Source organism: Bufo bufo, chromosome 4, assembly GCF_905171765.1.
Source record: "Bufo bufo chromosome 4, aBufBuf1.1, whole genome shotgun sequence".
Classification (NCBI taxonomy): domain Eukaryota; kingdom Metazoa; phylum Chordata; class Amphibia; order Anura; family Bufonidae; genus Bufo; species Bufo bufo.
Genome location: NC_053392.1, coordinates 261,198,380 through 261,224,914, shown reverse-complemented (window position 1 = coordinate 261,224,914; position 26,535 = coordinate 261,198,380). Strand labels below are relative to the sequence as shown.

The 26,535-nt window shown below is 42.9% G+C and overlaps 1 long non-coding RNA gene across 1 annotated transcript; it reads left to right on the top strand.

The window, feature by feature from the left end:
* Nucleotides 1-7,436: 7,436 nt before the first annotated feature.
* LOC120997827 lies at nucleotides 7,437-25,892 on the top strand. The gene is made up of 3 exons (XR_005778232.1): nucleotides 7,437-7,448; nucleotides 16,035-16,037; nucleotides 25,770-25,892. It is a non-coding gene; the product is annotated as an uncharacterized LOC120997827 (long non-coding RNA).
* The last annotated feature ends 643 nt before the right edge of the window (nucleotides 25,893-26,535 follow it).

The following is a 26,535-nucleotide window of genomic DNA, read 5'->3' as shown; positions in this document are numbered from 1 at the left end:
ATTCACATCAATCGATGTGGATGAATAAATCATTGCCGGGATTTTTTTTTTTATATGTACAAAGTGTTTGCCAAAGTATATGAACACCGCCACCTCCTCAGCTCATATGCCTCGGCAAACGTATCTTTTACTGCAGAGGAGAAATCTCGTCTTGCAGCGCCGCATACACCGACTTGCGTGTAATCTGACAGCAGCGCAATGCTTCTGTCCGAATGCACATCAGTGCTGCAGCTAGTCGATCGGTTGGTCCACCTGGAAGGTAAAAAAAACAAAACAAAAAAGAAAAAACCAGGCCGCAAAGCAATAACTTTATTAACTTTAGAACAGAACATATTAACTTTTTTAAACTTTTTTAACTTTTTTACTTACCGGTAATTTTTTTTTTGTTTAGTTTTTTTTACCTTTATAGAACAAACCTCTCCTTCCCCATGGGACAATGTGCAAAGCGCAAATCGCCCAAAGATGTGGCAAAGTACGTTATGCACTTTATCCCAGGTGAAAGGAGAGGTTTGCAGCAGCTGTAAGTAAAAGGGCCCTAATAGCCCTGTGTGCCTGTCCTGTGAGATGCAATCCCTATGCTAAGTGTACCTGTGTGTGGTACTTCCGGAAACACTCTCCATAGCATAGGGCAGGGTGGTCAGCACAGTCAGGACAGAAATAGCGGGTGTCACGCCTTATTCCACTCCTGCTACAGACACAACATCTTTTTCGGGGTGACGGTTGGGTTGAGGTACCAGGAACGACACTGGGGAAATGTCGCTCGTGTAGACGGCTAACTACACTGGTGGATGGGGCCACGGAACCTCCTGGGTAAAGGAGGTTCTCGATGATCTCTTCCTGGAATTTGAGGAAAGATCGTGTTCTCCCAGCCTTACTGTAGAGAACAAAACTATTATACAGCGCCAATTGAATTAAATATACAGACACCTTCTTATACCAGCGTCTGGTTCTGCGGGAAACTAAATACGGAGACAACATCTGGTCATTGAAGTCCACCCCTCCCATGAGCGCATTATAGTCGTGGACACAGAGGGGCTTTTCAATGACACGGGTTGCTCGCTCAATTTGGATTGTCGTGTCTGCGTGAATGGAGGAGAGCATGTAAACGTCACGCTTGTCTCTCCATTTCACCGCAAGCAGTTCTTCGTTACACAAGGCAGCCCTCTCCCCCCTTGCAAGACGGGTGGTTACAAGCCGTTGGGGGAAGCCCACGCGACTAGTTCGCGCGGTGCCACAGGCGCAAATCCGTTCTAGAAACAAATGCCTAAAGAGGGCCACACTTGTGTAGAAATTGTCCACATAAAGATGGTACCCCTTGCCGAATAAGGGTGACACCAAGTCCCAGACTGTCTTCCCACTGCTCCCCAGGTAGTCAGGGCAACCGACCGGCTCCAGGGTCTGATCTTTTCCCTCATAGATCCGAAATTTGTGGGTATAGCCTGTGGCCCTTTCATAGAGCTTATACAATTTGACCCCATACCGGGCACGCTTGCTTGGGATGTATTGTTTGAAGCCAAGGCGCCCAGTAAAATGTATTAGGGACTCGTCTACGCAGATGTTTTGCTCGGGGGTATACAAATCTGCAAATTTCTGGTTGAAATGGTCTATGAGGGGCCGAATTTTGTGGAGCCGGTCAAAAGCAGGGTGGCCTCTGGGACGGGAGGTTGTGTTGTCGCTAAAATGCAGAAAACGCAGGATGGTCTCAAATCGTGTCCTGGACATAGCAGCAGAGAACATGGGCATGTGATGAATCGGGTGCGTGGACCAATATGACCGCAATTCATGCTTTTTTGTCAGGCCCATGTTGAGGAGAAGGCCCAGAAAAATTTTAAGTTCGGAAACTTGGACTGGTTTCCACCGGAAAGGCTGGGCATAATAGCTTCCCGGGTTTGCGGTTATAAATTGTGTGGCATACCGGTTTGTCTCTGCCACGACTAAGTCCAAGAGCTCCGCAGTCAAGAACAGCTCAAAAAATCCCAGGGCCGAACCGATTTGAGCCGTCTCAACCCGAACTCCAGACTGGGCGGTGAAAGGGGGAACTACTGGTGCGGCTGAAGTTGGTGACTGCCAATCAGGGTTTGCCAGCACCTCAGGGATTCTAGGGGCTCTACGGGCCTGTCTGTGCGGTGGCTGCGACGGGGTAACTACTGCACGTGCCACCGTACCAGCTTCAACTGCCCTTCTGGTGCTCGCTACTTCACCATGTTGTACGGCAGTGCTGGTACTAGGTCCAGGAAGGGCTGCGCTGCTGGTGTATGCCTCACCACGTGATCCGGCAGCGACAGCCCCACTCTGCTGCTCTTGAAGCGGATCCTGCGCAACCTGTGGTCTAGCGACATGGGGCCGGGTACGCCTGGTGCTGCCAGGGACCTCAACCTCCTCGTCCGAACTTTGGGTCAGAGAGCCACTGCTTTCTACAGGTTCATATTCTGACCCGCTAGATTCGTCAGATGAGGGTTCCTATTCCTCATCCGACTGGGTCAGAATCCTGTAGGCCTCTTCAGAAGAATACCCCCTGTTTGACATTTTGGACTACTAAATTTAGGGGTATTCCCTGAGACTACCCAAGAAAAAAAGCAAGCCTGTCTTACAAAGGGGAGGCTAGCGAAGTACCAGAGGCCGCTGCGGTTGATAAAAAATATCAAAACTGATTTTTTTTATCGCCGCAGTGCGTGTAAAGTGAATGTGCAGTGATCAAAAAAAAAAATTTTTTTGTCACTGCGGTGGGGCGGGCGTGGGTGAACGCACGTGTGGGCGACCGATCAGGCCTGATCGGGCAAACACTGCGTTTTGAGTGGAGGGCTAACTAAAGTGACACTAATACTATTATAGATCTGACCGTGATCAGTTTTGATCACTTACAGATACTATAAAAGTACAAATGCTGATTAGCGATACGCTAATCAGCGAATAAAAGTGACTGCGGTGCGGTGGGCTGGGTGCTAACTCACTCTAAACTACCTAACCAAGGGGCCTAAACTATCCCTAAAACCTAACAGTCAATACCAGTGAAAAAAAAAAGTGACAGTTTACACTGATCACTTTTTGTCTTTCACTAGTGATTGACAGGGGCGATCAAAGGGGTGATCAAAGGGTTAATTGGGGTGCAGTGGGGTGATCAGGGGCTACAGTGAAGTGTTTGGTGCTACTCACAGTTCAGTCTGCTTCTCTGCTGGATCCAACCGACGAAAAGGACCAGCAGAGAAGCAGAGAAGCCATATAACAGATCATATTTACTAATATGATCTGTTATATGGCTTGTGATTGGATTTTTTAAAAATCGCCAGCCTGCCAGCCAATGATCGTTGCTGGCAGGCTGGTGACGAACTTCTTCTTTAACTTTTGCCGGCCCGCTATGCGCATGCGCGGGCCGGCTTTGAGCGAAATCTCGCGTCTCGCGAGATGACGCGTATATGCGTGACTCTGCGCAGCGCTGCCACCTCCGGAACGCGATCCTGCGTTAGGCGGTTCGGAGGTGGTTAAAGTTATGCAAGTTCAGAAAGGTGTGGGCATGGCTTTCTTTTTTACGCAGAAACGTAGCAGCAATGGAATATTGCATGCCTACAGTTATGAAAAGTACAGGCTTATACCGATAAACACAAGCTTGAGAAAGAATATTAATGTAGCACTGCTGACTTTGCCATGTAAGGGTTTATTTATGCATAACTTTTGACTTACTATAATGCTTTTCTACAATATATCATGAAAGCGAGTACACCCCTCACATTTTTGTAAACATTTTATTATATCTTTTCAAGTGACAACACTGAAGATCTGATACTTTGATACAATGTAGTCAGTGTACAGCTTGTATAACACTGTAAATTTGGCGTGCCCTCAAAATAACTCAACACAGCCATTAATATCTAAAACTCTGGCAACAAAAGTAAATACACCCCTAAGTGAAAATGGCTAATTTTTGCCCAATTAGCCATTTTCCCTCCCCGGCTTCATGTGACTCGTTGGTGTTACAAGGTCTCAGGTGTGAATGGGGAGCAGATGTGTTAAATTTGGCGTCATCACCCTCACACTCTCTCATACTGGTCACTGGAAGTTCAACATGGCACCTTATGGCAAAGAACTCTCCGAGGATCTGAAAAAAAAAAGAATTGTTGCTCTACATAAAGATGGCCTAGGCCAGTGATGGCGAACCTATGGCACGGGTGCCAGAGGCGGCACTCAGAGCCCTCTCTGTGGGCACCCGCACTGTGAAAAAAGTCTATGGTGTACCAATATGCCTTAGACTTTTCCTGCTATTCATCAGCGCAGGACGCACTATGAACAGCACAGGCAGGGCACTGAATGTAGGCAGGCTTTAATAGCTAAATGATAAAGTACATGGAATATATACTATATTGAACTATAGTATTCAGGTTAAATTGCCGTGTTGGCACTTTACGATAAATAAGTGGGTTTTGGGTTGCAGTTTGGGCACTCGGCCTCTAAAAGGTTCGACATCACTGGCCTAGGCTATAAGAAGATTGCCAACACCCTGAAACTGAGCAGCAGCATGGTGGGCAAGACCATACAGCGGTTTAACAAGACAAGTTCAACTCAGAACAGGCCTCACCATGGTCGACCAAAGAAGTTGAATGCATGTGTTCAGCATCATATCCAGAGGTTGTCTTTTCAAAATAGAAATATGAGTGCTGCCAGCATTGCTGCAGAGGTTAAAGGGGTGAGGGTGTCAGTGCTCAGACCATATGCTGCACACTGCATCAAATTGGTCTGCATCGTCACAGTAGTAAGCCTCTTCTATAGATGATGCACAAGAAAGCCGGCAAACAGTTTGCTGAAGACAAGCAGACTAAGGACATGGATTACTGGAACCGATCCCTGTGGTCTGATGAGACCAAGATAAACTTATTTGGTTCAGATGGCATCAAGCGTGTGTCGTGGCAACCAAGTGAGGAGTACAAAGACAAGTGTGTCTTGCCTACAGTCAAGCATGATGGTGGGAGTGTCATGGTTTGGGGCTGCATGAGCTCTCCCGGCTGTGGGGAGCTACAGTTCATTGAGGGACCCATGAATGCCAACATGTACTGTGACATACTGCAGCAGAGCATGATCCCCTCCCTTCGCAAACTTGGCCATGATAACGACCCAAAACACACCTCCAAGATGACCACTGCCTTGCTAAAGAAACTGAGGGTAATGGGCCTGGACTGGCCAAGCATTTCTCCAGAAATAAACCCTATTGAGCTTCTGTGGGGCATTCTCAAATGGAAAGTGGAGAAGCGCAAGGTCTCTAACATCCATCAGCTACGTGAAGTCGTCATGGAAGGGTGTAAAAGGATTCCAGTGGCAACCTGTGATACTCTAGTGAACTCCATGCCCGAGAAAGTTAAGGCAGTGCTGGACAATAATGGTGGCCACACAAAATATTGACATTTGGGGCATAATTTGGCCATTTTCACTTAGGGGTGTACTTACTTTAGTTGCCAGCGGTTTAGACATTAGTGGCTGTGTGTTGTTATTTTGAGGGCACATCAAATCTACATGTTATACAAGCTGTACACTGAATACTTTACATTGTATCAAAGTGTCATATCTTCAGTGTTGTCCCATGAAAAGATATAATAAAATATTTACAAAAATGTAATGGGTGTGCTCACTTTTATGAGATACTGTATACTGTGTGTTTATCTGCAACCCAAAAGAAAATCACGGATAATAGACTGTTATGGAATGATGTATGACACTTGTGCCATCTGACAAACTAAGTGATACTATATTTCTAAAACAATCATATATGGGGGTTTTTAATACAGAAACGCACTTGGAATTCGTAGGAAAACAAATTGTGCTACACTTCAAGCAATGCATCTAGGAGAATATACAGTACCTCATATAGGCACCCTACAGCGGCACATGTAGTGCCCATACATCCTAAAATGAACCTGTAGGGACAAGATCTGAATTTGCTGCCTGTGGCCATGAGCCCTTAAATATATTGTTTCATTTGTAAAAAAGAATTAAACTAAATTTGCAACAGACAATGCAAAAATACTCATTTTTTTATCTAATCAGTTGCAGCTAGTCAGTTCAAAACCCTACAACTAATTATAATCGGATAGTAGGAGCTTCGGAAAATATTGTTATAATTGTCTCATAGCGTAAATTAAAACAAAAAAAAACTAATTTTAAACATGACTTCTAGGGATCTGGACACTAGATGGCAGCAGCATCACACAAATTTCCCTTTCGCCCCCCTTTTTTTTTTTTATTATTAAAGACTGCAATCACCTCTGTGGCACTCACAACCATATAGCAAAGTCAGCTCCCTTCAATGCCCATTTTCTTTATTAATCCTATTCAAATAGAGAATATGATCTCTGTGCGCCTCTGCACCCAAAGCCTACCAGATCAGTTGGAAACTTGTTTGAACAATTAATATGAATTTCCTCTGATCAAAAGCTTCTTATAGATGTAGATACTGAAGCCTTAACCCCTTCCCATCTGCACAGCCATAACTGTGCCTGCAGCCTACAAAAAAAGCCAGAGCAGCTCGATAATGCTGCTAGCAAAGGGAGACACAGCATTATGCTAATTCTGCAGATGAAGCACAGTGACTGTAATGATAGCTATGTCTATGTAATGTTTCTCAGTAGACATATTGGATATAATAGAATGTAATGCATATGTGACCTCCTGCTGCTCTGCAATACAGTGGTCCCCCTGGGCACTTGCTGGACCATGCAGCTTGGCTTTTAAATCTTCTACAAGTTATCAAAGGCAGAAAGAGAGTTCAAAAGACATCAGCAAAAGTCATAGTTAAATCCCAGTCTATGAATGTGGAATTATGTGAAAGCTCTTAATAGGAGTTATCCTTCTTAGCTACACCAGTCATTACAGATGACACTTGCTATGGAAATCCATCCTGTCTCAAGGAGACATCAGCTCTTTGCTTCTGTAGAAACGAGAGGGTCAATTTGTCCTGATCAAAAACTGTAAATGAACTAGCCAGACCTTTAATAAGGTTCCAAGGTCTCTGTTGTCCCTAGCCATCCTTCAAGATCTATTTATTTTTTATTTTATTTTTTTGAAAGAGCCATGAAAGAAGTGATCACTTTAATTAGGATTCATCATCTGATCCCTAGTCTTGTGCTGAGATCACTGCATCAGCCCCTATAACAATGAGGAGGAGAAGCAAGCAGCTACCAGCAGAATGCCTAGAAACAGCATGAGCTGCTAAAAGAAAGAATCATTCAGTGTGTGCTCATTCCTCAGCTCCAGACACACACACACCTCCTGGACTGAGCTCACATCTTATGGACTGCAAGTTGCCTGAAAGTTTAACTCTTGCAGATGGCATTGGATGCATAGGGCTTGTGAAGGCTGGATCTCCCAGTGATGTCATGTGAAGGAGCTCAGTGCAAGCTGCTTGTCATTCCATCATCTGTATGTCTAGTATGTGGGGTTTTCCTGCTGGAGATGGAAGGAGACTGGTGCTAGGGAGGTCTCTGAGCAGCTTCAGTCTCTTTCCCCTCTTCGTGCTTAGTGATGGTTGAGTCCAGCTCCTTCTTCTGCTGCTAGCTCTATACAGTGTGGTGTCTGCTGAGATCCCTCTCTCTTCCCCAGCCACGATTCTCCTTCCCTGCATCCCTTGACTGCATTTGAGTCGCTGTCCGTTCAGCACCACTGACCTCCAGCTTTGGTGGACCTGACCAGGAGGAGGACATCCTCTGCCTGCTCTCCTGCAGAGGCTCTGAGCTGTGTGTGGGCATGATGAGATGAGAGGCAACTTCAAGAGGCGTCATCACCTTGATCACTTCTCCATTTTCTGGCTATTTGATTGTATTGGTGATCAATCTGGAGAACGGTGAAAGATCCTTGCCGCTTGGATGTGTGGAGACTACAGAGACATGACTGCGCTGGGGACATTGAAGTCTCTGCTGTTTGTGTGCGCAGGGTTCCTCACTGCAGCTAAGGGTAAGATGTATGCATGTAGATAGTTGTGTGAAGGCTTCATGTGATGCTGCTCCACCAGGATGCTAGCCCTTAAGTTCTATATAGTGAATGGAAAGCAGTTAGCAGCAGACTTTTAGATGCAAGGAACAGACATGAGCCTGGATGCTGCTGGCAATTCTAATGTTCTGGAAGAGGTTAATATGGTGTTCTATGCATAGCATGATAAATGATGTGGTAAATCCATATGGCTAAGGTGGTAGCCCTCAAGCTTAGTGGATTAAGGGATGCATTAGGCATGAACCTGCAGGGATACTACAAATTATGGAATTCTATATGGTTTCATGGATGGGTGAGCCTTGCATTGGGAGGTGAAGAAAATGGGTACACCATATACTGTAGGTAAGGTGGTGAGGTGACCCTCAACTTGTACGTTAGTGGGTTGAAAGCATCAGACTTATAATAGAAGTGAATCTGGATGCTGGCAAGACTGATTTTCTTTACCGTTATCTTTATATTGGGTGATAAAGGATGTGATTAAACTGAATATCAGCAGATGAAGAGGCATACTTTTAGCTGTGTGGAATATCCATGGATTTGCACAGTAAAAATGCTGATTTTATCAAGGGTTTCTTGGTGATCTGTACATAGTGTGATAAAGGATGTGATATCTCCAGGGCAGTTCACTAAACAGTAATATACTTAGGCGCCTAGAGAAAAATCTGATGTGGTCATATATCATTTACAGTACCAGTGTCTGCCTCCACGTTATAAAGAGATTTATTGCACAGATTTTGGGATGTTTTACTCCATAATCAATCTCCACCCTAATATTTATTGGTACATGTTGCCCCCATTAATGACTTGGTGTATGGTGTCTTCTTGTGGTGGCACATTGGCATTATTCAGAAACAAAGTACAATATAGTTGTCTCAGCGCCAGCTCTCATTTATCTCCAGCTTTCAGAGTTTCTGTATCCTCCAGTAGAAAAAGGAAGGTTTAACTTTTTGACATATAGGCTCCTTTGCAACCTTCACTTCACACTGATTACTACATTGTGCCCTGGAGTTACCAAGATATGATGATACTAAACTGACCCATCTCGAGTCCTGAATATGTATGTCTGAAGCTCTTTCACCCAACGGCTATTCAATGATATTATCCTTCACTAGGCATTTTCATAGGGATTTATTAAAACACCAGTTTGATATAAAATACGAAAGGAAAGGCTCATATTCAAAGCTTTCCTGCAATCTTCTTTTTAAATGGAGTAGACGGCCATGCTGAAATGCATGTACAGATCTGGAGAATGTGAATTTTCTTTTTGTGTAGGTGCAAAGACTATATTACTCCTGCTGGTGCCCTTCCAGTCATAGTTGTGTATACAATTTACTGATGTGGACCAAAGCATTGACCTTTATGTGTAAGGCTTGTCTAAACAGCATCCTCCTGTTAGGGCACAACCTTGGTCTACATGGCTCTATTATATGAATTGCTGTTGTTCTTTACATGAACAATTTTCATTACCATAAATCCAATTTCCAGAGTCACTTAGGTTTAATCTGATTAATGAAAGGCCATATAGTACAAGGTGAAAACCAAAAACACGACTGTGTCTTTTGTACATACCATTCACCCTGCGAAAATACCATCGTGGAGCAAAGTTAAACCCTAAATGTATTTGAATTCACTTGGAAAGTTTATATAATGATGGCTAGCCTGTATATTATAATGTACCCAGGAATAAAATATAGATGGAGTCCTTATTAATACTTGTTTACATGGTTTATGCTAAAGGAGACCTGCAATCTGATCTGGTAATGAAGAAGCAGGAGGAAGTGTATGATGTTCTCAGTACAAGCTATGAATACATCTCCAGACTGAGCAATTCGTGTATAGCCTGTAGATGCAACAGACATGCTGTGTGTGTGAGTGGCTGTGTGTGGGCTTTTCTTCTCAAATGTTCCTTCTCCCCCCCCCCCCCACCTTCTCTCTCCTTAATTGATCAGCTAAATGCACACCGTTTTGACGTTTTGTAGGCAGATATCACAGATTTGAAGTGAAAATTAGAATTTTCAGGCGAAAATATGACTCTGTCTAAAGTTGACTTCCTGCTGCTGGGAAATTAGAACACCCGGCACAACCAACAGCCATAGGCTGGGGTTTGTAACTTTACAAAAGCTAGAAAGCTACAAGTGGGAACCCCTTTTAGAGAGTATATTGGTGATTGGGGCCATTAGGCATGAACTGGGTTAAGAATTCATTCCTTATATCTGTGCTGTAGGATCCACAATTGTGACCATCAGGCTAGGGCTTCCCAGTGACTTTGGTCACAACATGACATAAAGATGGTAATGTGTGGGATTAGAACATCATAAGTAATGATTGTGACAAGTGCCCGAATGAGATACAAAAAAAAAATCCAAATGTGCTAGCTTTTTGGCTGCATGTGACCGTGGCAGCATAAACTTCAATGTAAGGTGCCTACAACGACAACTCGCAGCCAAATTGCACACAGATTGGTCAAGTGGCTTGTGGTCACACAATCAAAGTCTCCACGTGACCCTATCCTTACGGTTTACATTGTTTTATATGTTGGACTTTACATGACAATTTTCTCTGCAGCATAGCATGAGAATTGAATAGTGACCTATAAGGAACACAAGCCTTTTAACCCCATGCCTTGGTTTGGTTCCTAAAAGTTCTTAAGGGTATACTTGATTCAAGCTGTCTATTCAACCAAAAAAAGGTCTAGATTGAGCACTATTTCATTTAGGCATTTCTCTGTTCAATTTCATATGAATGATGTAAAAAATGAAATGGACAGGGGTGAAAACTCAGGTGTGTTGCTCTGGCTGACCTGATTTCAAAGAGACGCCTCCCAGCCTCACGCTCAGGAGAAAGGCTTTGGTCAATCTGGGCACCTGCAGCAGATCTGATGCTGGAACATTTCTAGCACTATAGCGTGCAGGTTTTAGCATAAATCCTAACATACTTTAATAAACCTAGACATGATGGATCTGAAACTTGGCATTTACACACATTTTGAATTCATAAGCTGCAGTGTGTATGGAATTTAGAATTCTTCATATGTCACTGTTCTCTGCATAAGCAAACTATATACTTTACATTGGGCACTACATTGTGAGAACATAGGGCCGTGCATCCTGCTACCACATAGCACATGCATGGCTCAATATTGTATCGATTTATGAGACTACGCAGCTTATCCCTTGACCTCTCTATAGTAGAGACTTGCTTCAAAGAGGTCGCCATGGACTTAAACAGCTTGATCGAAACGTGTACCTCTAAGTACCTCATTTCATTCCTTAAATACATCACTGTAAAAACGGATGCGTTGTCCATATCTTCTTTCTGCAACGTATATGTTGTAACTCCTCATCAGACAGTCTAATGCCGTCCATGCTTACAAGAAAGAGATCGTAATCATTCAAAATGTAAGCCACATATCTTAAGTTACTGTACATGAAATGAATACTATAAACAAAGAATACCAGCCTTATTGCTTGTGCTAAGTGTAACTAAGTGTCTAAACCATTGGCATTGGCAATATGGACACATATCCATATTGAGTTATTACTATATGTGTTTGCATTTGTACAATACATACAATTTGACAGGTCTGTCAGTGTACTGAAATAATAGGGTTACAATTTAATCCCATTGACACCTGAGCGCTTTAGCTAATCAGTGGCTTCAGCAGTACACTTAACCAGAGCAGTGGTGAGGGATCTACCAGATTTTAATTGCTGGCTGATACTGAGAGGATGACCCCTCTAAGGGCCTATTTACACAGGCAGATAATCTACAGATAATAAGCACTGATTATTGATATAGTCGGTCAATGCACATTATATCATCAATATTTTCGGATGTCTTCCCCATACAGCTTGCATTATTGTCTACGGCAAAGGGTGCATTTCATTTACACAAGGGAATGTGATGCTGACAAACAATGATTTTATGTCTACATGAACAATAGGATCAGTGATAAGCAAGACAGTTTGTCACTTGATCAGTAGACATGTGCATAAGGGTTGAGGATCAGGAATGAACGTTCATGTGATCATCATCCCGTGTAGAGTATCTTCACTACTGTGCCTTTAAAGTTAGTAGGCTGTATCAATCAGAATGGCACTTAGTAGACTATCTTTGGTTGCCAGGCAACACCACTGTTTGACAATCTTTCAATTGTTCAGTCTTTCTCTCATAACTGTATATTTCTTTCTTTAAATGCCATAAAGAAAATGTTCTCAAATCTACATGTAAACGTATAACCTTTGGGGTACAATTTTCTGCAAAGAGAAGCCACATGTGTTTTACAGTACATTGTCCTTAAATTCAGGATGTTAATACTGTGCGGTGAAGGGCAGAGGTGTGTGGTCACCTGTTCTGTGTGAATTTTTGGTCCCATCCAAGTTTCTACCCACACACACACATTACTATTTAACTCCACAAATAATTCAGTAATACACCATATACTTAGGGCTATGAGACATGGAACTAAAGTTAATAAGAAATAAACTTAACGGCTATGGACCTTACCCATTTTTTATGTTCATTTGCCACCTAAATGCAAAATTGTGCAACCTTTTGAATAGCCATCATTAAATAGCAATACCATTTTGATGTTGTAATGTCTATGCAACTCCTTTACCTAGCTTGTGGTGCTGCTTCTTCAGAAATAGATCTGATATAGGCCTCTTTGCTATACCCCCCCTTGCTCCTCACAGTAGTGCAGATACCAGCAGGGAGGGAGAGGAGGTTGTATAGAAGAGTGTGCAAAGGGAGGAAAGCAGTCAAGTCGTAAGAGGGGTCAGATCACAAAACACATGCACTATATCAGAGTGTAGAATAGGAAAAGGGGCACACATTCCAGTTTGGAGGGAAAATGGTAAATTACACAGGCTGTGTATCAGTGCAATGAGAAAAGAGAGCACCCACAGCAGAATTGGCAGTGGGAAGGAGGGTGAGATCGCACACTTTTCAATTTCAGTGTCTGTCAGCACAAAGAAGAAGAAATCCTTCATGGGGTTTAAAAGGAGAAAGTAGTTCAGTGGTGAAGTTGTGCTGATACATGAGATTTGTGAAGAAGACAACAGCATTCTGAAGTCACAAAGCTGACATCCGCCATGTATAGCTGGGAGGGACACCCCACAAGCAGAATTCTTAAAGAGGACTTAAAGGGGTTATCCCATCTTAGACAATGGGGGCATATCGCTAGGATATGCCCCCATTGTCTGTTAGATGCGAGTCCCACCTCTGGGACCCGCACCTACAAGGAGAACGGAGCCGGGGAGAGTTGTGGCTGGAGAACCCCGGGTTTCTCGGGGTCCGTCCACCACCAGGCACAACTCCCCGCCCCTCCCATTGAAGTGAATGGGAGGGCACCGCGCATGCGCAGCCACCGCTCCCAATCATTTCTATGGGGCCGACGGAAATAGCCGAGCCAACGCTCGGCTATTTTCGGCGGCTCCATAAAAATAAATGGAGGGCGGCTGTGCAAGCGCAGTGTGCCCTCCTCAACTTTCTCCGCTCCGTTCTCCTTGTAGGTGCGGGTCCCAAAGGTGGGACCCACACCTATCATACAATGGGGGCATATCCTAGCAATATGCCCCCATTGTCTAGGATGTGATAACCCCTTTAAACCTTTGGTAAAACCACAATAATGACAAAATCACAGAATAAAGTAACATAGTAACATAGTACATAAGGCCGAAAAAAGACATTTGTCCATCCAGTTCGGCCTGTCATCCTGCAAGTTGATCCAGAGGAAGGCAAAAAAAAACTGTGATCCGTGGTCTAAACGGCAAAAGATGCTCAAGACCCCAAATGCTGTTGCGCATTTCTACCAGGGGGAGCAAATCCTGCCCATGTGATCCGTTGCTAACAGCAATCCCCAGCAAAAATGCATACAATGTAGGATGACGGCAGCGGACCACATGTACCACAAAAACATCCTACACAGGTCTTAAAAACAGAAAATGCTAAAAAACCCATATGCTGTAGCGCATTTCTAACTGGGGGAGCAAATCCTGCACATGTGATCCGTTGCTAACAGCAATCCACAGCAAAAAATGCATACAATGGAGGATGCTCACAACAGACCACATGTAAGACAAATGTGCGGATGGGGCTATGAGAAACAGAAAACCACAATAATGCAGTAATGTTATTCAGAGTGTTCTGCACTGTTTGGTTTCATTGGCTCTGCTCAACATTTCCAGCATGTGGAGTATGGATCCACGGAAAGTGTATGGGATCTGTACTCTGCATCTGGAAAAGCCAAAGACAGCAAATGAAACCCAACAGTGCAGAGCATTCTGAAGAATACTACTGCAAGATCATGGTTTCACCAATGGTTTTGATCACCTTTAATTATAGACACAATGGAGCAGATTTACTAAGACTGGTGTTTCATATGGCAGTCCTAGTAAAAAAAAAGTCATCTGGAGTAAGAAGTATCAATTTTATTAAGAGGCTGTCTGTGCATTAGAAACTGAAATCGGAGCCAGCATAGATTTCACTGATAATTGACTCCAGCTTCTAGTGCAAATTACAGCAAATGTTTTGGGCCATGGGAGGCCCCCTCCCTCCCACTAAGCCCTGTTTGCCATTCTTGTAACGTTTAAGAAGTGTGGGGAAATTATAGTGCAGATATGATGTGCTTCATAATTTGCAACAACTGTATTTTACACCAATTTCTGGAGTAAAACATTGATATATCTGCCCTAATAAGTAAATAGAGTCTGAACTCGATGTCTGTGTTGGAAAAGGCTATTGATGTTGAAACTGAGTAGAGGATTAGGCCTCAATATCAACCTTTCAATAACATATGGGTCAGGACAAAAAGTAGTTCCACAAAGTAATAAAGAGGCGGCCTGACTCCTTCAAAGAGAAAAGTAGAAGCAGCAAAAGCCAAAAAACAATCAAAAGAAAAACAGTTCTCATGCTTTCAACCCCTTCTGCACCAGCACAGAAGTTCTATAGGTTCCCAATCAGACTTTGTTCACCAGCTGCCAACAACATGCTGTAACAGCCAATCATTGTCCTCGGAAATCACATTCCATACTACTTGATCCACCACTTGTATTGCAGAATGTCAGATAAGTGCCGGTCCCAGATATCTCCAGAATGGGACCTCCAAAGAGAGTAAAGATCAGCCGCTCATGTGCTGCCCCCTCCACTCATTTGTATGGGACTACTGACAATAGCAGAGCACTTGCTCAGTTATCTCCGGCAGTCCCATAGAGGTGAATGAAGCACTGGCCACACTTGCATGGTGTTCTCGCCAATCATTTCTATAGGACTTGCCGAGTGTGCTTGGCCATTTTTTTAACTTTCATAGAAATGAATGCAGCATGTACCCTGCATGCATGGTGCATTTGCCTTCACTTTCGTAGGCAGATTATGGAGATAGGTACGGGTCTCAGAATTGGGACCCACACCTATCTGACTTTAATGACATATCCTAGAGATATCATCAAAGTCTGAGATTACACAACCCCTTTAAGTACTGGTTTTTTTTTTCACATTTCAGAACATTTGTAGCTTCTAGCCACTAAGTGCATTTGGAAAGGGTAATATATATATATATATATATATATATATATATATATATATATATACAGTACAGACCAAAAGTTTGGACACACTTTCTCATTCAAAGAGTTTTCTTTATTTTCATGACTATGAAAATTGTAGATTCACACTGAAGGCATCAAAACTATTAATTAACACATGTGGAATTATATACATAACAAACAAGTGTGAAACAACTGAAAATATGTCATATTCTAGGTTCTTCAAAGCCATCTTTTGCTTTGATTACCTCTTTGCACACTCTTGGCATTCTCTTGATGAGCTTCAAGAGGTAGTCCCCTGAAATGGTTTTCACTTCACAGGTGTGCCCTGTCAGGTTTCATAAGTGGGATTTCTTGCCTTATAAATGGGGTTCGGACCATCAGTGGCGTTGAGGAGAAGTCAGGTGGATACACAGCTGATAATCCTACTGAATAGACTGTTAGAATTTGTATTATGGCAAGAAAAAAGCAGCTAAGTAAAGAAAACGAGTGGCCATCAATACTTTAAGAAATGAAGGTCAGTCAGTCAGCTGAAAAATTGGGAAAACTTTGAAAGTAAGGGCTATTTGACCATGAAGGAGAGTGATGGGGTGCTTCGCCAGATGACCTGGCCTCCACAGTCACCGGACCTGAACCCAATCGAGATGGTTTGGGGTGAGCTTGACCGCAGAGTGAAGGCAAAAGAGCCAACAAGTGCTAAGCATCTCTGGGAACTCCTTCAAGACTGTTGGAAGACCATTTCAGGGGACTACCTCTTGAAGCTCATCAAGAGAATGCCAAGAGTGTGCAAAGCAGTAATCAAAGCAAAAGGTGGCTACTTTGAAGAACCTAGAATATGACATATTTTCAGTTGTTTCACACTTGTTTGTTATGTATATAATTCCACATGTATTAATTCATAGTTTTGATGCCTTCATAGTCATGAAAATAAAGAAAACTCTTTGAATGAGAAGGTGTGTCCAAACTTTTGACTTTTTGTTTGAATATGACTGTTTGTTTTGTCACTTGCCTAAAATGTGAATAAAACACTGAACTGTTTTGATCCAAAGAACTTGTTGTTGCCTCTATACTGTGTCCGCTAATCATGTCTACCAGAGTGAGTCCCCATTATATATATCACATAATATATAAAAAAAGGACCCATATTAGCAGCATCGACTTTAGATTTTTTTTTACAAATAATTGAACTCGCCTTGATTTTTTGGACTTTCATGTTAAATTTTATTTGATAACTGTAGTACGTATATGTTCAACCTATTACACATAAGGGTATGTTTGCATATGACTGAAATGCTGCAGATTTTCTACTGTAGAAAGTCTACAATGTTTCTGATTGAAATCCACAGCACAAATAATGCACCAAATAGTGCAGTTTTTATTGCAAATTTTGTCTCGGAAATGTGCTGATTTGAAGCAGATATCACTGAACTTATTTTAAATTACAAGCTGTAACAAGTGGTCCTGACACATAATGAGGATTTAATATAAATGGAACAGTGAATGAATAAATGAATGAATATAAATAATAAAAAAAAAAAACATTATAAATAAGGCTACTTTCACACTAGCGTTCGGAGCGGATCCGTCTGATGTTTCATCAGACGGATCCGCTCCTATAATGCAAACGCTTGCATCCGTTCAGAACGGATCCGTTTGCATAACAGTTTATTTCAGATCTGATTTTTCACTTCGGAAAACTCAGATCCGACAGTATATTCTAAACACAGAAGCGTTCCCATGGTGATGAGGACGCTTCAAGTTAGAATATACTGAGAACTGTGTACATGACTGCCCCCTGCTGCCTGGCAGGTGCTTCCAGGCAGCAGGGGGCAGACCCCCCCCCCCCCTCCTGTATTTAACTTATTGGTGGCCAGTGCGGCCCCCCCTCCCTCCCCAGTATTAATTGTAAGCAGTGCGGCCCCCCTCCCTCTATATTCATCGGTGGCCAGTGCGGATATTAAATATGAGCAGTGCGGTCTCCCCCTCCCTCCCTCCCTCCCTCCCCAGTATTAAATATGAGCAGTGCGGTCTCCCCCTCCCTCCCTCCCCAGTATTAAATATGAGCAGTGCGGTCTCCCCCTCCCTCCCTCCCTCCCCAGTATTAAATATGAGCAGTGCGGTCTCCCCCTCCCTCCCTCCCTCCCCAGTATTAAATATGAGCAGTGCGGCCTCCCCCTCCCTCTATTCATTGGTGGCCAGTGCGGATTCAAAGTATTGTGATCAGTGCGGCCTCTCCTCTCGACCCCCCCCATCATTGGTGGCAGCGGAGAGTACCGATCGGAGTCCCAGTTTAAATCGCTGGGGCTCCGATCGGTTACCATGGCAGCCAAGACGCTATTGCAGTCTTGGCTGCCATGGTTACTTAGCAACAAATAGCAGCATTATACTTACCTGAAGAGCTGCGATCTATGTGACCGGCCGGGAGCTCCTCCTACTGGTAAAGTGACAGGTCTGTGCGGCGCATTGCCTATAGACCTGTCACTTACCAGTAGGAGGAGCTCCCGGCCGGTCACATAGATCGTAGCTCTTCAGGTAAGTATAATGCTGCTATTTGTTGCTAAGTAACCATGGCAGCCAAGACTGCAATAGCGTCTTGGCTGCCATGGTAACCGATCGGAGCCCCAGCGATTTAAACTGGGACTCCGATCGGTACTCTCCGCTGCCACCAATGATGGGGGGGGGGGGGTCGAGAGGAGAGGCCGCACTGATCACAATACTTTGAATCCGCACTGGCCACCAATGAATAGAGGGAGGGGGAGACCGCACTGCTCATATTTAATACTGGGGAGGGAGGGAGGGGGAGACCGCACTGCTCATATTTAATACTGGGGAGGGAGGAAGGGGGAGACCGCACTGCTCATATTTAATATCCGCACTGGCCACCGATGAATATAGAGGGAGGGGGGCCGCACTGCTTACAATTAATACTGGGGAGGGAGGGGGGGCCCCACTGGCCACCAATAAGTTAAATACAGGAGGGGGGGGGGGTCTGCCCCCTGCTGCCTGGCAGCACCTGCCAGGCAGCAGGGGGCAGTCATGTACACAGTTCTCATTATATTCTAACTTGAAGCGTCCCCATCACCATGGGAACGCCTCTGTGTTAGAATATACTGTCGGATTTGAGTTTCACGATGTAACTCAAATCCGATGGTATATTCTAACATAGAGGCGTTCCCATGGTGATGGGGACGCTTCAAGTTAAAATATACCATCGGATTGGAGAAAACTCCGATCTGATGGTATAATCCTGACTTTACATTGAAAGTCAATGGGGGACGGATCCGTTTGAAATTGCACCATATTGTGTCAATGTCAAACGGATCCGTCCCCATTGACTTGCATTGTAAGTCTGGACGGATCCGTTTGGCTCCGCACGGCCAGGCGGACACGAAAACGCTGCAAGCTGCGTTCGGGTGTCCGCCTGCTGAGCGGAGCGGAGGCCAAACGGTGCCAAACTGATGCATTCTGAGCGGATCCGCATCCACTCAGAATGCATTGGGGCAGTACGGATCCGTTCGGGGCCGCTTGTGAGAGCCTTCAAACGGAACTCACAAGCGGAGCCCCGAACGCTAGTGTGAAAGTAGCCTAAGCCTACAAAACAGTCAGTTCAAAGGTAAGGCAGTTGCGCATTTTGGCAATTGTACTTTATTTGCTTATAAAGAAATGTGCGCTTTGTCCTTTTATGTTGCCATGGCAGCCATTTTTGCAAAAATGGCAACAGGAAATGCAGACATATTGGTTGTCCCTCTTGAAATAACTCCAAGTGAAACAGTTACTTTACCAACGGTGCTCATAACCTAATTCATAAATGACAGCTAATATGACTGTAAATTTGGATAAACACGTTTCTGAATGTTCTCAATCGACAGAGGGCAGTAAGCTGCTTCCATACCTGGTTATAACGTATCTCACATGAGAACATAGGATAGGGTAAACTTAAATTGCCCAATCCGTTTTCTTCCCTGACATGGGCTGAATACACTTTGGCTGAATATCATACAGTCCTGATCAAAAGTTTAAGACCACTTGAAAAATGGCAAAAAAATCTTATTTTACATTGTTGGATCTTAACAAGGTTCCAAGTAGAGCTTCAACATGAAACAAGAATAAATGAGAGTAAGACAAAAAAAAAATTTGAGCATTCAATTAATTGAAAATAACAATTAAACTGAAACAGGCTGTTTTTCAGCTGATCCAAATTTTATGACCACATGCCTTTGAAAGGCCAAATCTCTGCAAAGATGTGGATTCATTGTCATTTTCTGTCAGGTAGTCACACGTTGTGATGGCAAAGGCAAAAAAACTCTCCGTTTTTGAACGTGATCGGGTTGTTGAACTGCACAAGCAGGGTCTCTCACAGCGCGCCATCGCTGCTGAGGTGGGACGCAGTAAGACAGTCATTTGGAATTTCTTAAATGATCCTGAGGGTTATGGAACAAAAAAGTCAAGTGGAAGACCCCAAAAAATTTAATCAGCACTGAGCCGGAGGATCCAATTGGGTGTCCGTCAAGACACGACGATCCTCGAACCAAATTAAGGCCCTTACTGGTGCTGACTGCAGCCTCATAACCATCAGACGGTATCTGAGACTGAAGGGCTTCAAAAACAAAACACATCTTCAAAGACCTTGTCTCCTTGAACGCCACAGAACTGCTCGTTTGGACTTTGCAAGAGAGCACCAAACATGGGACATTCAAAGGTGGAAGAAAGTTTTATTCTCTGATGAGAAAAAAATAGAACCTTAATGGTCCTGATGGTTTCCAACATTACTGGCATGACAAGCATATCCCACCTGAGATGTTTTCAATGCGCCACAGTAGAGGGGGCACCATAATGGTCTGGGGTGCTTTTTCCTTCAGTGGAACAACGGTGCTTCAGGATGTGCAGGGGCGTCAAACGGCCGCTGGCTATGTCCAGATGTTGCAGAGAGCATTCCTCATGACTGAGGGCCCTCGTCTGTGTGGTAACGACTGGGTTTTTCAACAGGACAACGCTATAGTACACAGTGCCCTCAGGACAAAGGACTTCTTCCAGGAGAATAACATCACTCTTTTGGCCCATCCTGTGTGTTCCCCTGATCTACAGTGGGATGCAAAAGTTTGGGCAACCTTGTTAATCGTCATGATTTTCCTGTATAAATCGTTGGTTGTTACGATAAAAAATGTCAGTTAAATAGGAGACACACACAGTGATATTTGAGAAGTGAAATTAAGTTTATTGGATTTACAGAAAGTGTGCTACCGGTATCATTGTTTAAACAAAATTAGGCAGGTGCATAAATTTGGGCACCACAAAAAAGAAATGAAATCAATATTTAGTAGATCCTCCTTTTGCAGAAATTAAAGCCTTTAAACGCTTCCTGTAGGTTCCAATGAGAGTCTGGATTCTGGTTGAAGATATTTTGGACCATTCCTCTTTACAAAACATCTTTAGTTCATTCAGGTTTGATGGCTTTCGAGCATGGACAGCTCTTTTTAAGTCACACCACTGATTTTCAATTATATTCAGGTCTGGGGACTGAGATGGCCATTCCAGAACGTTGTACTTGTTCCTCTGTATAAATGCCTTAGTGGATTTTGAGCAGTGTTTAGGGTCGTTGTCTTGTTGAAAGATCCAGCAGCTTCAGCTTTGTCACTGATTCCTGGACATTGGTCTCCAGAATCTGCAGATATTGAGTGGAATCCATGCATCCCTCAACTTTGACAAGATTCCCAGTCCCTGCACTGGTCACACAGCCCCACAGCATGATGGAACCACCACCATATTTTACTGTAGGTAGCAGGTGTTTTTCTTGGAATGCTGTGTTCTTTTTCCTCCATGCATAACGACCCTTGTTATGGCCAAATAACTAAATTTCATCAGTCCACAGCACCTTATTCCAAAATGAAGCTGGCTTGTCCAAATGTGCTTTAGCCCACCTCAAGCGGCACTTTTTGTGCTGTGGGCGGAGAAAAGGCTCCTCTGCATCACTCTCGCATACAGCATCTCCTTGTGTAAAGTGCGCCGAATGGTTGAACGATGCACAGTGACTCCATCTGCAGCAAGATGATGTTGTAGGTCTTTGGTACTGGTCTGTGGGTTGACTCTGACTGTTCTCACCATTCGTCGCTTCTGTCTATCCGAGATTTTTCTTGGTCTGCCACTTCGAGCCTTAACTTGAACTGAGCCTGTGGTCTTCCATTTCCTCAATATGTTCCTAACTGTGGAAACAGACAGCTGAAATCTCTGAGACAGCTTTCTGTAGCCTTCCCCTAAACCATGATGGTGAACAATCTTTGTCTTCAGGTCATTTGAGAGTTGTTTTGAGACCCCCATGTTGCTACTCTTCAGAGAAAATTAAAAGAGGAGAGAAACTTACAATTGACCCCCTTAAATACTCTTTCTCATAATTGGATTCACCTGTGTATGTAGGTCAGGGGTCACTGAGCTTACCAAGCCAATTTGAGTTCCAATAATTAGTTCTAAAGGTTTTGGAATCAATAAAATGACAACAGTGCCCAAATTTATGCACCTGCCTAATTTTGTTTAAACAATTATAGCACACTTTCTGTAAATTCAATAAACTTCATTTCACTTCTCAAATATCACTGTGTGTGTCTCCTATATGATATATTTAACTGACATTTTTTATCGTAACAACCAACGATTTATACAGGAAAATCATGACGATTAACAAGGTTGCCCAAACTTTCGCATCCCACTGTAAATCCAATTGAGAACCTTTGGGGATGGATGGCAAGGGAAGTTTACAAAAATGGACAACAGTTCCAGACAGTAGATGGCTTTCGTGCGGCCGTCTTCACCACTTGGAGAAATGTTCCCACTCACCTCATGGAAACGCTTGCATCAGGCATGCCGAAACGAATTTTGGAAGTCATAAACAATAACGGCAGAGCTACTCATTACTGAGTTCATGTTTGGAAGTTGGATTTCTGTTTTGGGGTGGTTTATTTTTTTTTTTTTGAGGTGTGGTCCTAAACTTTTGATCAGCTGAAAAACAGCCTGTTTCAGTTTATTCGTTGTTTTCATTAAACTTTTGATCACGACTGTATATACAGTAGATGGTCCTGCTGAAATCCACAGGCCCAGCCAACCTCAGTTAATGTGTATGGGCACCGTAAAGCACATCACAAATGCCAACCATAGTTACTGCTCTAAGGTCCAATTAATAATGCATAGCCAATTTTGTTCTAGATGGAAATCATTTTTAAAGGAGTTTTTCAGGAGTTCTATTTTGATGTCCTATGCTTAGGTTAGGCCTGAGGGGGGTCCAGCTCCTGGCACCACTGCTGATCAGTTGTTTCAAGAGGCTGCGATGCTCCAGTGAGCACTACGACCTTTTCCTAGGCCAGTGATGTCACGCTCTTGGTCGCCTAGCCTATTAGCAGCTCAGACTCAATAAAGTGAAGGGACCTGGGCTGCAATACCAAGCACAACCACTATACAATGCATAGCAGCCTCTCCAAGCAGCTTATCTGTGGGGTGAAAGAAGTGGGACCCCCACCAATCTGATATGGACAGCCTATCTATTAGATAGGCAATCCATACTGATCTCTAACAGTAATCGTTATTACTTTTTATATTTACAATTATAAATCACGGCAAAATAAAAATGTTAGCAAATTATTCTGTAAAAATATATGAATAAGCAAAAATAACTGACATTAGCGCACTCCTACATGGACATTCCCATACTGTACATTAAGACACTTTGTCATTTCGGTAAGTGAATGTCTGATAGGTGTTATTCTACCTCTAGGACTCACACCTATCAGGAGAATTGGATCACTGCAACAAGACATGGTGAATATCACAGTAAATACTGTTTTGCCACACACATGAATGTGCAATCACTTTCAGTATTCCAACAGGTGGGGGATCCAGCTATCAGAAATGTATGACATCTCCAGGGGTATATAATAGGGGGTATATAATAATAATATAATAATAAAACAATAATTTAAGTTATTTTTTTATGATAATTATTATTCATGTTTTATGTGTAAAGTTTTTAACTTTTATGTCTATACTTTTTGGACTGCTCAATTGGCAATGGTAATTGACAACAGTGGAAGCCATATGTGATCAGAAATGTTGACTATCATTCCTACTGCTGCAAGTTACAACTTCATACTGCTTCATATTCACTCTAGTTTGAATTTCCCATTTCATAAGATGGTCCCTTTAAATTGTCCATCTGGTTCAAGAAAAAAATAATCACATTTATTGGGAAACAAACAGTACACTTACCTGGTACCCTCACATTTTTAGCTGCAGATCCATCAATTCCCAGGCTCCTCTTCTGCCATACAAACTGGCCACAGTGCTTCCTGTTGCATATTGTGCATTTGCTAAAGACACTTCCTGCCATTCTTGATTGGCTAGCAGTATTCATGTGAACAGTACTGACCAATCCAAGAGCAGGTCTGGACCAGTAGGAAGTGTCTTGGGCTACCAACGGCACAGTATGCACCAGGTAGTCTGAGGAGCAGTGAGGCCATCTTGCATAGCAGAAAAGGAGCCCACAAACTGATGTTTCTGCAGCTAAAAAAATGAAAAGTAGGGCACCGTGTAAATGTTCTGTTCATTCCCCAGTCAATGTGAATTTTTTTCTTGAACCAGAGGCTGACTTAAATTTTTGCTGTAAGTTACCTTAGGTGCATGGTCACAATAATATTGTTTGGAAAAACTGAAAAGGAAGTGTTAGATCTTGGTACACTGCTATAATCACAGCATGTGCTCCGTTAAGGTTAACTGCATAGATGTCAGTGTTGGGTTTTCTTAAAATCAAACCTTCTCTGTCTAGTCAGACTGTACGAGCACATATGTATGGGCAGGGTTACCACGGAGGTAAGGTTATGAATAGCATCATAATAAAGTTTGCCTTGCACATGTTTCCTGTTTGAGGGAATCAATTTTGCAAAAATCTTTTTTGAGAATAAAAAGTACAATATAACCTGAACCATAAATGGATTAAATAGCTAGAAAGCCAAAAGATGTGCTTTTCTATTTCCGTTTGTCTAGGTATAAGCTTTCTATTTTTAAGAGAAGTTTAGCACCACCGGGAAAGTTGTTTGTAGTGCCTACAGCTGTCAGAGCACACGGTGAATATTCTATTCTAACTTGATGCTGCTTCTTTCACATAGAGGCTAGAAAAGCTCTCTTCCCAAGAGGCAGTCTGTCATTACTTTAGACATGTATATTGAATTTCCTACAGTATGTGGACTTTGCAGGAGTACATTCATTTTATATTCATGATGCATATGGCATGGAATGTGAAAAATGTATGGATTTCAGGGTGGATTGAGCACTATTAATATGAATAGATGTTTCCCTGAATATAAGGCTTACATATGCATGATAATGAAATAAACTGGAGTATGACAAACAGTAATGGGAAATGGTTTAGCATATGGAAAGCTATATTCAGAAAATATGATACACTTTATGTATATTTTATACACACTATACAGTATATATAAAGTATATATACGTTTGACTTATGATATATATTATTGTCAGTTTGACCACTGGGAGTGGTAAATATTTAATACAGTACTCTATAGTAGTCTGTATACTAAATAATATAAAACTCAACTTTTACTTAATTATTTAAAACAACTAGCGTTGATACAAAAAGTGCTCAAAATATTCAGTAGTCCAGGTACAGTAAAGGTTCAGATAGCTCTGGCTGGGTATAGCCAATTGTGTCTCAAATAAATCAGTGGTGGTTTTTAAGTGGAAAGACAGCTTATATCACTATTTACCTAGGTACTCTGACCCTATAGATACAGATCTTATCAGCGGAGAGCACTTCAAGTGGCTATCGTTGGAGCACCCCCCCCTGAAAAGAGCGACCCCAAGCCTGCTGGAACCGTGGACCTGTGCTAGATTACCCTGTTGCTTACTAGACCCTCATAGTCCCAATGCGTTTCGCTGGGTCCTCTGGCTCATCAGGAAGCAACGTCACGGGTAGTTGCAGTATAGAATGGCAGTGGCCAAATCAGCTCTGCTTCTCTTTATCCATGTTCGTACAGTATGGCTGTATCTGTGCTTTTTCACTCAAACAGGACAAGATGCATCTAAAAGTAAGTGGTTGCTGAGAACCAGCATCATAATCATTGCAGCCCAGGCCTTAAAAAGAGTCAAATCTACTTGAGAAGAGTCATGGTTATTTATAATCTTCTGCTCTCCTCGCCCATCTGCTGATGATTGGCGGTTCTCTCTTAGAGAGAAAGGGAGAAAACTAGGTAGAAGCTCATCAGCAGGTGGACAGGAATTCATAAATATCCATGACTTGTCTCAGGTGGCCATAAAACTTTTCCAGGCCCAGTCTGCAATGATTGTGATGTTGGTTCTCGGCAACCACTTACTTTTAACCAGGAGCTGGCGTAGACTTCAACTATAACTTATTCCACATTCAGGTGAAAGTTATAGTAAATCCAACAGGCAACACAAAGGCCTGCCAGCTCTCACTAAGCCCCCTTCTGCTTCTCTGTCCTGAGAAGCTTAAAAAGTCGCAAATTATGGTGCTTATCTAGCGTGTGCAATAATTTGCGACTTTTACACCATAATAGTAGTGTAAAACCTTTAGTAAATGTCTCCCCTTGTGTTAGTGTAAACAAAATATGGTGCACATGACTTGCAGGAACACAGGAGCACCTGTTACTGTGATTTGTGATCAGGGAAGCGAGCTTTGGTCAAAACTTTGTTTGAATACTGTATGGAGATTTGTCTCCATACATTATTTAAATGTATGGGCTCTGGCTAGTTGAAATTAATTATCACCGAGACTTCGGCATTTGATTTTTAAACTTGAAAACCGTTTTAAAATAGGAATCCGAACTCAACTTCAGTACCGACTGGTACCTCGGTACTTCAGATCCAAGTCTTAAAATGGTTTTCAAGTTCAAAAATCAAATCCCAAAGTCATTCACCGAAGTCCCGTGAGAATTCCGTTATAACAAATTTCCTCCACCGGAGCCTATACATTTGAATGCTGTACGAAGACGGATCTTCATAC